Genomic DNA, 10,528 nt, shown 5'->3' with positions numbered 1-10,528 from the left:
GATGCTGCCTGGACTGGAGGGCAGGTCTTATGAAGAAAGGTTGAGGGAGCTAGGGCTTTTTTCATTGGAGTGAAGAAGGATGAGAGGTGACTTGATAGAGGTGTGCAAAATGATGAGGGGCATAGATAGAGTGGGTAGTCAGAGACTTTTTCCCAGGGCGGAAATGACTATTACGAGGGAGCATAATTTTAAGGTGATTGGAGGAAGGTAGAGGGGAGATGTCAGAGGTAGGGTCTTTACACAGAGAGTGGTGGGCGTGTGGAATGCGCTGCCGGCAGTGGTAGTGGAGTCAGATACATTAGAGACTTTTAAGCGACTCTTGGATAGGCACATGGAGGATAGTAAAATGTAGGGTATGCAGCGTAGTTTGATCTTAGAGTAGGATAATAGGTCGGCACAACTTCGTGGGCCGAAGGACCTGTACTGTTATATGTTCTATGTTATAGTCCAACAGGTTTATCTGAAATCACAAGCTTTCGAAGTGCTGCCCCTTCGTCAGGTGATGAGGAGAAGACACACAGACACAGAATTTATAACCAGACAGATCAAAAGACCATACAAATAGTGTGACTGAAGTGTCGACAGTCTGATTAATAGGTCTCTGCAGGTGATCATGAGTGTCAGACTGAGTGAGTAAAGTGTTAACAGCTGAATAGCAAGTGAAGGGATGACCTATAATCCGATTAATGAGGCAGAGAGATAATTACAAAAAATTAAAAATCACGTGGTGCTGGAGACAAACCAAATGCTGGAATAAGACGATAGGTATAAGAGTCGCATGCCGAGGGTCTAACCAAAGCAACAAGTAATCCAAAACTATACAAACTAATTAAGGAACAGAGATCATAACAAGTTATCAAGGTGATGGTGTCAAAACAGGGCAGTGAGGAAGATTTTACAGATACAGAAGTGTGGTGGGGTCACATGCAGCGCAATATGAACTCAAGATCATGGTTGAGGCTGTCTTCATGGGTACGCAACTTGGCTATCAGTTTCTGCTCGGCGATTCTGTGTTGTTGTGTATCTCGAAGGTCACCTTGGAGGATGGTTACCCAAAGATCGGAACTTGAATGTCCTTGACCACTGAAGTGTTCCCCAACTGAGAGGGAACATCCATGTCTGGTGATTGTTGCGTGGTGTCCATTCATCCGTTGTCGTAGAGTCTGCGTGGTATCACCAATATACCATGCCTCGGGGCATCCTTGCCTGCAGCGTATGAGATAGGCAACACTGGCCGAGTCACATGAGTATCATGTGGTGGGTGGTGTTCCCACGTGTGATGGTAGTATCCATGTCGATGATCTGACATATCTTGCAGTGGTTACCATGGCAGGGTTGTACAGTATTGTGGTTGACATTGTCCTGAAGGCTGGGTAGTTTGCTGCGAACAATGGTCTGTTTAAGCTTTGGCGGCTGTCGGAAGGCGAGAAGTGGAGGCGTTGGGATGATCTTGGCGAGATGTTCATCGTCATCGATGACATGTTGAAGGCTGTGAAGAACATGGTGTAGTTTCTGTGCTCCAGGGAAGTACAGAATGACGAAGAGGACTCTATCGGTTGTGTCCTATGTTTGTCTTCGGAGGAGATTGTGGATTTTTGCTGTGGCACATCGGACCTGGTTCGATTAAGCATGGACACCTCCATACTTCACTCTACCGCAAGCCCATGGATAACCTCACAATGCCTCACTTCTCTAGCTTCCACCCTAAACATGTTACAGAAGCCATCCCGTACGGACAAGCCCTGCATATACACAGACGAGGAGGAATGCAACAGACACCTAAAGATGCTGAAAGGGGTCCTTATAAGAAGGGGATACGATGCTGAATTCCTCCATCGTCAGTTTCGATGTGCCATAGCAAAAAACTGCAACAACTTTCTCCATAGTCTAGCGTCTCCTTAGAATGGGAAGCTGTCCATACAGTGACATCAATGCAGTTTCTAACATATAACGATGGCCCAGCATTGATGGAATCCAGGGGATTGTCTGTTCCTGCTTACTAATCAAAAAGTTGGGGGAAAGTATTAGACTGTGTGTGGGTGGAGGGGGAGTAAATATGGAACAAAAAAAACCTAAGAACAACCAATTAATTAGAATTTACAATTTGATTGTATTTGATAAAACCATAATGTTGGAACATATATCTATTTTCAATTAGTTCAATACAAAAGCTGGAAATTATCTTTTTTTCTTTCCAGGATTTGTTATTATTTTCCCTCTTCTGTTTCCATCTGTTTGTCTTCACTTTGTTTCACGCTGTACATTATCTGAGCAGCATTTGACAACAATTTACCAAAAGACTTTAAGACCTTCTAAATCTTGCTTCTTTACATTCTGTTTCTTTATGCTCATTTTTGCATATTACTTTGTCCCTTTTCCCTACGAATCTCAATGCTCCTCCCCTCCCGTCTAACTGTGTTGCCAGCAGTGAATTCAAACACTGCCGTTGATTCATATGCCTGGTCAGTGCCTACCAAATACACAAACACATTTATTCCTGTTCTTGTCTCTGAGTCTGTCTAAATCTGGTGGAAACTTAAAATTCTTTCTGTGTATGCCTGGCTGTGTGTGTCATTTTTCCTTCCTTTCTCTCTCGCTCTCTCTCTGCCTACACTCTCTCAGCTTTTCAACCCCTTTGGCTCAGACATTCTTACATTGTCTCTCTCTGGGTCTGTGCTCACTCTGTTCCTCCCCCCAGCCTGAGGGAAACGCGTCACTATCTCTCAGTCTATGCAAAACCACTCGGGGGGTGGGGAAAAAGCCTCTTAAGGAGGTCCATGAAACTTGAAGGCAACATCTTCATTGGCGTCAAATCTCTTTATAAACTTAAAATCGCACTCTGATTACAGCATTTTGGAAACATCCAGGTTTCGTTGTACACTATAGGCAAAAGAATTCAACTTTATATTTGCTGGACAAGGGGATGAATATTTTACGACATATTTGCACATGGATTTTAAAAGTAAGATCACCTAGTTTTAACTGGGACATGGTGAAGGCCGTTCGCTTAAAGACTCAGTCACTTTCCAGTTCGTTTTCCTTTTATTTAAACATCAGACAGTGGAAAGTCACTGGGCGGTGATAACTGTCCAATAAAATACTGCAAGGTGCTAAAAATTTGAAGTAAAAAAAGAACGAAAAATATTCACGGATTTGAAAAGTCACACACCTGAAATGTTAACCCTATTCCTCTTGCCATTGATGCTGTCGAGCATCGTTCCAGCATTGTCTGTTTTTATTAAAGTGCATGTTGCATCAAAATTGCTACAACTTCGCTAGTGCAAAATACATGCTGTTACAGAACAAATAGTCCCTGACGGTGGAGATTGACTTTTTTTTCAAATCAGTGTGTCTCCACACTGGCCTATGTATATATATATATCTTCAAGCACTGCTCGTGGGTGATCTTTTTTGGGGCAACAGCGCTAATTTCTGCAGCCCAACGGGGCTGCCCATTATTTGATGTATTGATGGGACAAACACAGAGGTACACTGCTGTATTGTTCCAAAACCTGGCACCTTGCTGCTTGCTGGCCTAAAATTTCAAAAATATTCTTGCTTCCAATCCCTTCAAACCTTCTGAGTCCGTCCAATTGCAGCCGAATTGTAATCGCTCCAGTTAAGTTCAAACACCCGAACCATCAGCCTCTCTACCTCACTTTGCTCCTTTAGGACGTTCCTTGAAGCCTGTATGTCTGTCATTATGTCCCTCGGTCAAATTTTGTTCAACAACATTCCCGCGAAGCGCCTGAACACGCTTTACGATGTGAAAGGCGCTATACGAATGAAAGTTGTTTGTTGTGCAGTTGCAACCAGTGCCAGTCATTGTCAAGAAAGTAAAAGCAAACAGTTGAGGAGGAAAAACAGAGAAAGAAAACAAAATTGCGCCGGCAATTAAAAATATCAGGCGGCAAAATGCCCAAGTGAGACAAAAGTGTAACCAGGGGCTGGGTTAGTAAACTATGCCCTGGGTACCAGCTGTTATCTGAACAGGCAGGTACGCACTGGAGATTAAAAAGCTGACCAACTGATGCTACCAATAGGTAAAATCTCCAATCCACTCTCAAACCCAAAACGGGTAAAGGCATTTGTACAGATCTTGAGAACTCGAAGATGTGAGAGATGTTGCAACTTCAGACAGCTGAGTGAAATTGCAACAAATGTTACCAGGCACAAAGATACTTGCACTAATTCATCTCCCCCAGAATTTAATTTTTTTTAAGGAGGGGAGAGAAATTATTATGCTGGGGTGGGGAATTTTTTTTTGCAATTTGCTTTTTGCATTTTTCTTTGCATGGACCACCTTAAACGCCTGCAGTGTGACTCAGCTCCCCACCCTCAGAGGGAGCCAGCACCAGGGTGGGGAAGCGCTTTGTAGGCATTGACTGTGCACTGTCGCCATTGCTCGCTGCCGCGGCTGTGTTTGTTGTAATTTGGTTTTTGGGGAGGTGGGGGTGGTGGAGCCGGGCAGTTGCATTGGAGTTTTATTTGAAGGGGAGGGGGGGTTGTTTAATTTGTCTTGGAAGCCCCCGTCCCCCCATAAAGTGCGAATCCCCCACCCACAGCGCCTTGCCCTGTACTCCGTGCCCCAGGCTCGGGAACACTGCAGCCGGCCCCGGATTCCCCACTCTGAAGCCGAGAGTCGCCACCAGCTCTATATCCAGGTAAGCAGCAATCCCTGAGTGTAACCTTTAACCACTGGGCTTTCAAAAACTAGGTCTTCAAACCCTGTGCGGATGGAGGGGAGAGATCTGATCCCAGATCCTTGTTCTGACCCATTTCTCTTTCTCTCTTGCTTTCTTTCTTTTTTTCAATAGACATGCGTGCACACAATTTAAAGCAGCAACGTCTCCTCTCCCACTCTATTCAATTTGGTGGACCCCACCAGAAGTTATTGGGCGCCAACTCTTTTTCTTTAATTGTGGGTGCCTTTTGTTTCTTGGCACCTTTGTGCCAGTGATTTTTGTTGTCGGGGATACAAGGATGAGGTATATTTTCTCACTGTGTAGCCACCCCACCTCCCTCACTACTAACTGTTGTTGCAGAGGGAGCAGGGTCTTGACATTCTGTTTTGGAATGAGATGTTAAACTTCATCTGCCTGCTCGTGTGGACCGTTTTGAAGGAGAGCAGGGGAGTTATCCACAGTGTTCTGGCTAATGTTCATCCTTCAACCAATATCACAGGTCAATACTTGAACATTGACTTAGGAGTTTGGTGTCCATAAATTGACTTTGTGTTTCCTACATTATGACAATGACTGCATTTAAAATCTATTGTAAAACTCATTGAGGTTTTTTTTTGGGTGAAAGCTCTATAGAAACACAAGTCTTTTAGAGTGAGCAGTATCTAATTTACTCATATTGGGAAATATGGGCTCTTTAATAATGTACACAATTGGTCTTGGGAAATGGTGATTGAGCAAACCAGTTTATGTCACTGGTATGATTGTTGTTTTCTTTTCCTCACTGGATGTGGATGACCTTGGCAAAGCCACTTCTCCTGTTGATTAAGAAAGTGATCTTGGCCTCTCTCTAAACAATAATAGAGTTCGCCCTCATTCAGAAGGTGTTGCAGAGTCAACCTGATAGTATGAAATATTGCACTACATTTATATATTGTGGTAGTTTCTATGTTGATGTGTGGACCCTATTTAATCCATTGTCGAGCCTCAAAACCTACAGACTCATCATTTTATTTTGCTGCTTTGTCCTGGATGGTGTCAAGCTTCCTGAGCGTTGTTGGGGCTGCAACCATCCAGGCAAGTGGGGAGGATTCCATTCATACTCCTGACTTGCGCCTTGTTGATGGTGGACAGGCTTTTGGGTAGACGGAGCAACGTTTCCTCTAACTATTTTTGTTTTTGCTGTGCGGGCCTTCCAGAAGTGTCAGCATGGTGAACAACATTCGCAGAGCCTCCCAGAGGGTGCGCACCTTAGAGGTTACTCACCCCAGGATGCCCTGGTCTCTGACCTGCACCCTCCAGCCACGGTGTTGACATAACTGATCTGGTTAAGCTTCAGATTGATGGTGACCTGAGCAAGTTATCGATGGAGGTTTCAGCAATGGCTGCTGAATGTCAAGGGGAGATGGTTAGATTCTAGTCTTGTTGGGGTCGTAGCCTGGCACTTGTGTGATACGAGTGTTGCTTGCTGAATCAGTGGCAGTAGTACAATAGGCCTTAGCTGCTTTGGGTTAGAAAGGTGGATAATTAATCATTTCAGGACACTACCCCAGTGAACCATCAGCAGGGGGCAGAGCCAGGGAGTGGACAGGACCAAGTTTGTCGGACTGGGTGCTTATACATTGTGGATTCCTTCCATCTGTCGGTCCAACCTCACTGTCAAAATGACCATGTTACAGAGCACCGCAGTGAGAGAAACTGGGGCCTGTGGAATCACGCTGCAACTTAATTTGTACCATCTATTCTTCCTGGTTAGAATGGAATGAACCCTAACCCTACCTTCCCCAATTTGACTGTGAACTCCAGTCTGTCCAAAAGAATTCTATAGTTGCTGTCATGAAGTTGAATTCATGCAAGTTGCACTCATTTTTAATTATTAAAAAAAATGCATCCCAGCAATGTATCTCTCCCCTTTATGTTCAATGAGATTTGCAGTTCTCCTTTTGGTTATAAATCTCGCATCTTGTTTGTTTTCTTCCCACTCCTGTGCCTTGTTCAAGCCTTGAGTGTGGATATGGGCAGGTAGTTTGACCAAGGGAGTAACTGCAACTGAGCCCTGCCTGACCTGGTGTGACAGGAGATTAAACCTTTCTCTCAATGGTTCAAATGGTCACTGGATTAAATGGGGAGCGATCACTGCCTAAGGCCCTCCTGTCATAATATAGAGGGAGGGGGGAGGGGAATTCTACAAAGCTCCTCGGTCTGAATTTATCAGAAAATGTTTGACATGAAATGTAGATGTCATTGTAAATATAACCTTTTGAGGTACTTCATGTACTGGATCAAAAGAAATTGATCTACGCTACATTTATGGAATGTCAAGTTTGAACTGTTTCATAAGTACCTCTCGAATTTGAATTTAAGTTTTTTTTTTGAATTGCTGAGTTATAAGGGAGGTTCACTCCTGACATTATTAGTTAACCCATCTCCCTGTCTAAGAATGTGTTTGTCAAATAGCTTGCATATTAAGTGCAAAATGATTTATAAATACATGGTTAATGTAGAATTAGCCAGTTAGTTAGTCTGTGTGATTTTCTGGATTATTGTTGACTGTCTGAGGAGTTCAGAGAGACGTTTTCTAGAGATTTCTTTCTGCTGCCTTTTGCCCCCACTGGAAATTTTATGCCTGGGGAAAGATGGCATGGGTGGGGATGGCAGTTGAAAGAAAAAAAATTTAGTCATAATGTGGAGGAGGGCAGTTCTGATATAGGGCTGCCCATCCATCTCGAAAGTTAGCATGTGTCTAACAACCTAAAGACTAACGTTTACTCATGTTAATGAGCAGGTGAAGTCACCGTGTTGTGTGGGAACAGAGCCAAGGCCTATAGATTGGGTAAGGAGTTAGAATTTTGAGCTCAGAGGCAGCGAGGCCTGCAGGAAAAGGCTTCAGTGTAGTTCCTTCAATCCCTTCTGATCCTTGACTCTTCTTGCTGTGCTTAACACATATGTGGAGCAATTGATGAAACAAAATTAATTACCAACTACATAACAAAATTCCAGTAAAATATCTGCAACCTTCCCCTCCCCCAGATCCAAGAGAAAGGAAAAGTGATTGAGAAATAAAACACGGTGTTGGTCTCTTGTGAAGGGAGATTCATTGAAGCCCATTTGATTTTCTTTAAAAGAAGTCCTTCAGAAAAGAGTGGGCCTGAACAAATGTGAACACATTATTTCATGGCAGATTGCAGCAAGAAGAGTTTATAAAAAAAACTGAAAGAGCTGCGGATGCTGTAAATCAGAAACAAAAGCAGAAATTGCTGGAAAAGCTCAGCAGGTCTGGCAGCATCTGTGGAGAGAAATCAGAGTTAAAATTTTCAGGTCCAGTGACCCTTCCTCAGAACCCAGAAGAGTTTATACCTCATTTTAGTGGCCAGCCCTCAATTGTGATTTCTCCATGTTAATGAGGTTGTACTGTGCTGTGTAATTTGGTTTGTGTTCGTTGTCAGGTTCCACAGAACCTGTTGCTGCATTAACTGCTTGGCTGCTCTGTTACACTAGGCCTGGAATGAGATTAGGGGCAATGGTACTCAATCCCAGAGGCTCGCAAACCATCAGCACGTTTGTGTGGCAACTGTGCTTCAGAGGAAAGGGAGCTTTTATTTCCATTACGGATTTGAATAAAAGGTTGTAGGGGAGGTGAGCCCTGAGTTAGCAGATATACATTCAATGTCGGGGAAGGAAGAGAGGCAGCAGCCCCACACCTTAACTTGCACTGAAGTCCATTCCACTGTCACCCCATTCACTGCTCATAGATTTACATTGGCTGCCAGTCAAGCAATGTCTTGATTTTATAAATTCTAATCTTTGTTTTAAAATCCCTCCACGGCCCAGCCTTCACTATTTCTGTAATCGCTTTCCATACCACAATCCTGCGAGATATCTGCACTCCTCCAGTCTGGCCTCTTGTACACCTCACAGGTTTTAATTGCTGCACTATTAATGGCTGTGGTTCACATGACTAGGCCCCAAGTGTTGGAATTCCCCCACCAAACCTCTCTCGCTTACTTTTCTCCTTGAACACACTTTTTTTTATAAAAACCTACCCCTTCGATGCAAGCTTTTGGCCTTCCTTTCAAACATCACCTTAGGCTAAGTGTCATGTTTTGTTTTAAAACAGTCAGGTATGAGGATGTTTCATTACATTGAAGGTGCTATGTAAATCTGTTTTGTTGAGTTGTATTATTCTGTAATCCTGTGTTCCTTTAAGAGTCTTCTAGCCTGAGAGGAAGAGGGAAATGATGTGGATGAATGTCCTGGCTTTTTCCTCAGGTCATAGGTCTGGTGCCACCTACTTTAAGCCATCATGGAGGTTCAGCATGAGGTCCCACTATCTCAAAGCTGAACAGATGCTCCCTCATATTCGCAGTTCCTGCTGCAAGATCACTTGAACAGTCAATTCTTGTGTGCTATGTGAGGAATTTAAGTGACAGGCCCATTTACATTGAAGTGCCCCTCTCACAATAGTCAATAGCTGTAGATTACTGTTGGCAGTGTAAGTGAGATGAATACTTAATGTTTCCTGATTCCTTGGTCTCCGATTTTGACAGAGAGTGTAACTCTGACCGTCTGTGGTGCTGCCCATAATGAATTGTACTGTTTGGATCGCTGCTCCAATGATGGTCACTGCAGAGAGGACCCTTGAGGGTGCCTGGTACCATGGTGGGAGTCTGTGCCGACCACAGAGGCTTGTTGTGTTTCAGAATGAGAAAATGTACTGTTGCGCATCGAGCAACCAGTTTATTCTCTGTTTCCATTCTCCCCACCCCACCCCTAACTTTATTCTCCCGGAACAACTGCCCCTGCCACCTCTCCACTCCCTGAGCACATATTGGCTTGTGGCCAACAACTCAGTCTCATCTTGCCCCAGGTGCCTTCTCAGGCACGCACAACACCTTGCATTTGTATAGTGCCTTTAAGATTGTAAATCACCTTCATAAGGGTGACTGTCAAACAAACTGGGACATCACCTTACTTGAGGTGAGAGAAGCGAGACTGGATTGTTTTCCTTAGAACAGAGAAAGACGGTGGTGGTGGGTGGGGGTTGGGGGGGGTGTGGTGTCGCATGGATCTGATTGAGGTGTACAGAATTCTGAGGGGCATAGAGTAGTTCAGGAGACGTTTGTAGAGGGGTCGGTACCCAGGCAGGAGAGTTTTAAGGAAAGGACGTTTGTGGTGTGGGGGATTTGAAGAAACAAAAAAAAATCATCCAGAGGGTTGTGAATGCCTGGAATCCATGTTGCTAGAACATTGGACTGGGGTTCTGGATTAAAAGTCCACTGACATTACTACGCCTTATTGACTGAATTTTTTTTCTTTTGCTGTGTCCAGATTGCACCCAATGCCCAAAATGTTGCTAATGCCAACACTTGCATTCTAAGAACTGAGAATCTTTAAAAAAAAGAGGGTCTTACATTTCTGTAGCTCCTGGGATGACCAGCAGATCTCTCAAAGAACTTCTGGCAGTATCTGTGGGGAGAGAAGCAGAGTTAACCTTTCACGTTCAGTATGACTCTCCTTCAGAATGAGACGTTAACTCGGCATGAAGAAGAGTCAAATTGGACTTGAAACGTTAACTCTGTTTCTCTCTCCACAGACGTTGCCGGACCTGCTGAGTTTCTCCAGCGCTCTTTGTGTTTGTTTCACATTTCCAGCATCCGCAGTATTTCACTTTTCTTTCCCACTTGTTGCACTTAACTGCCAAATGACGTATTATTGAAGTGCAGAAGTTACTGTAAAGTAGGAAGTGTGGAAGCCAGTTTGTGCACAACAAGCTCCCACAAACAGCACTGTGATAACAACTGGTAACACAGTGTGGAACTGGAGGAACACAGCAGGCCAGGCAGCAT

At 44.0% G+C, this 10,528-nt stretch overlaps 1 protein-coding gene across 1 annotated transcript in view; it reads left to right on the top strand.

The window, feature by feature from the left end:
* The first annotated feature begins 4,350 nt into the window (after window positions 1-4,350).
* LOC125481424 (NGFI-A-binding protein 1-like) overlaps window positions 4,351-10,528 on the top strand; it is a 12,954-nt gene continuing 6,776 nt past the window's right edge. Inside the window, exon 1 of the mRNA XM_048592954.1 lies at window positions 4,351-4,664. The gene's annotated coding sequence lies outside the window, so the exon portion shown is untranslated. The remainder of the gene's footprint in view (window positions 4,665-10,528) is intronic.

This window comes from Rhincodon typus, unplaced genomic scaffold (assembly GCF_021869965.1).
Source record: "Rhincodon typus isolate 14 unplaced genomic scaffold, sRhiTyp1.1 hic_rhity00002101, whole genome shotgun sequence".
In the NCBI taxonomy this organism is placed as follows: domain Eukaryota; kingdom Metazoa; phylum Chordata; class Chondrichthyes; order Orectolobiformes; family Rhincodontidae; genus Rhincodon; species Rhincodon typus.
Note: the sequence above shows the minus strand (reverse complement) of the source record. Positions and strands in the feature narration are given on the sequence as shown.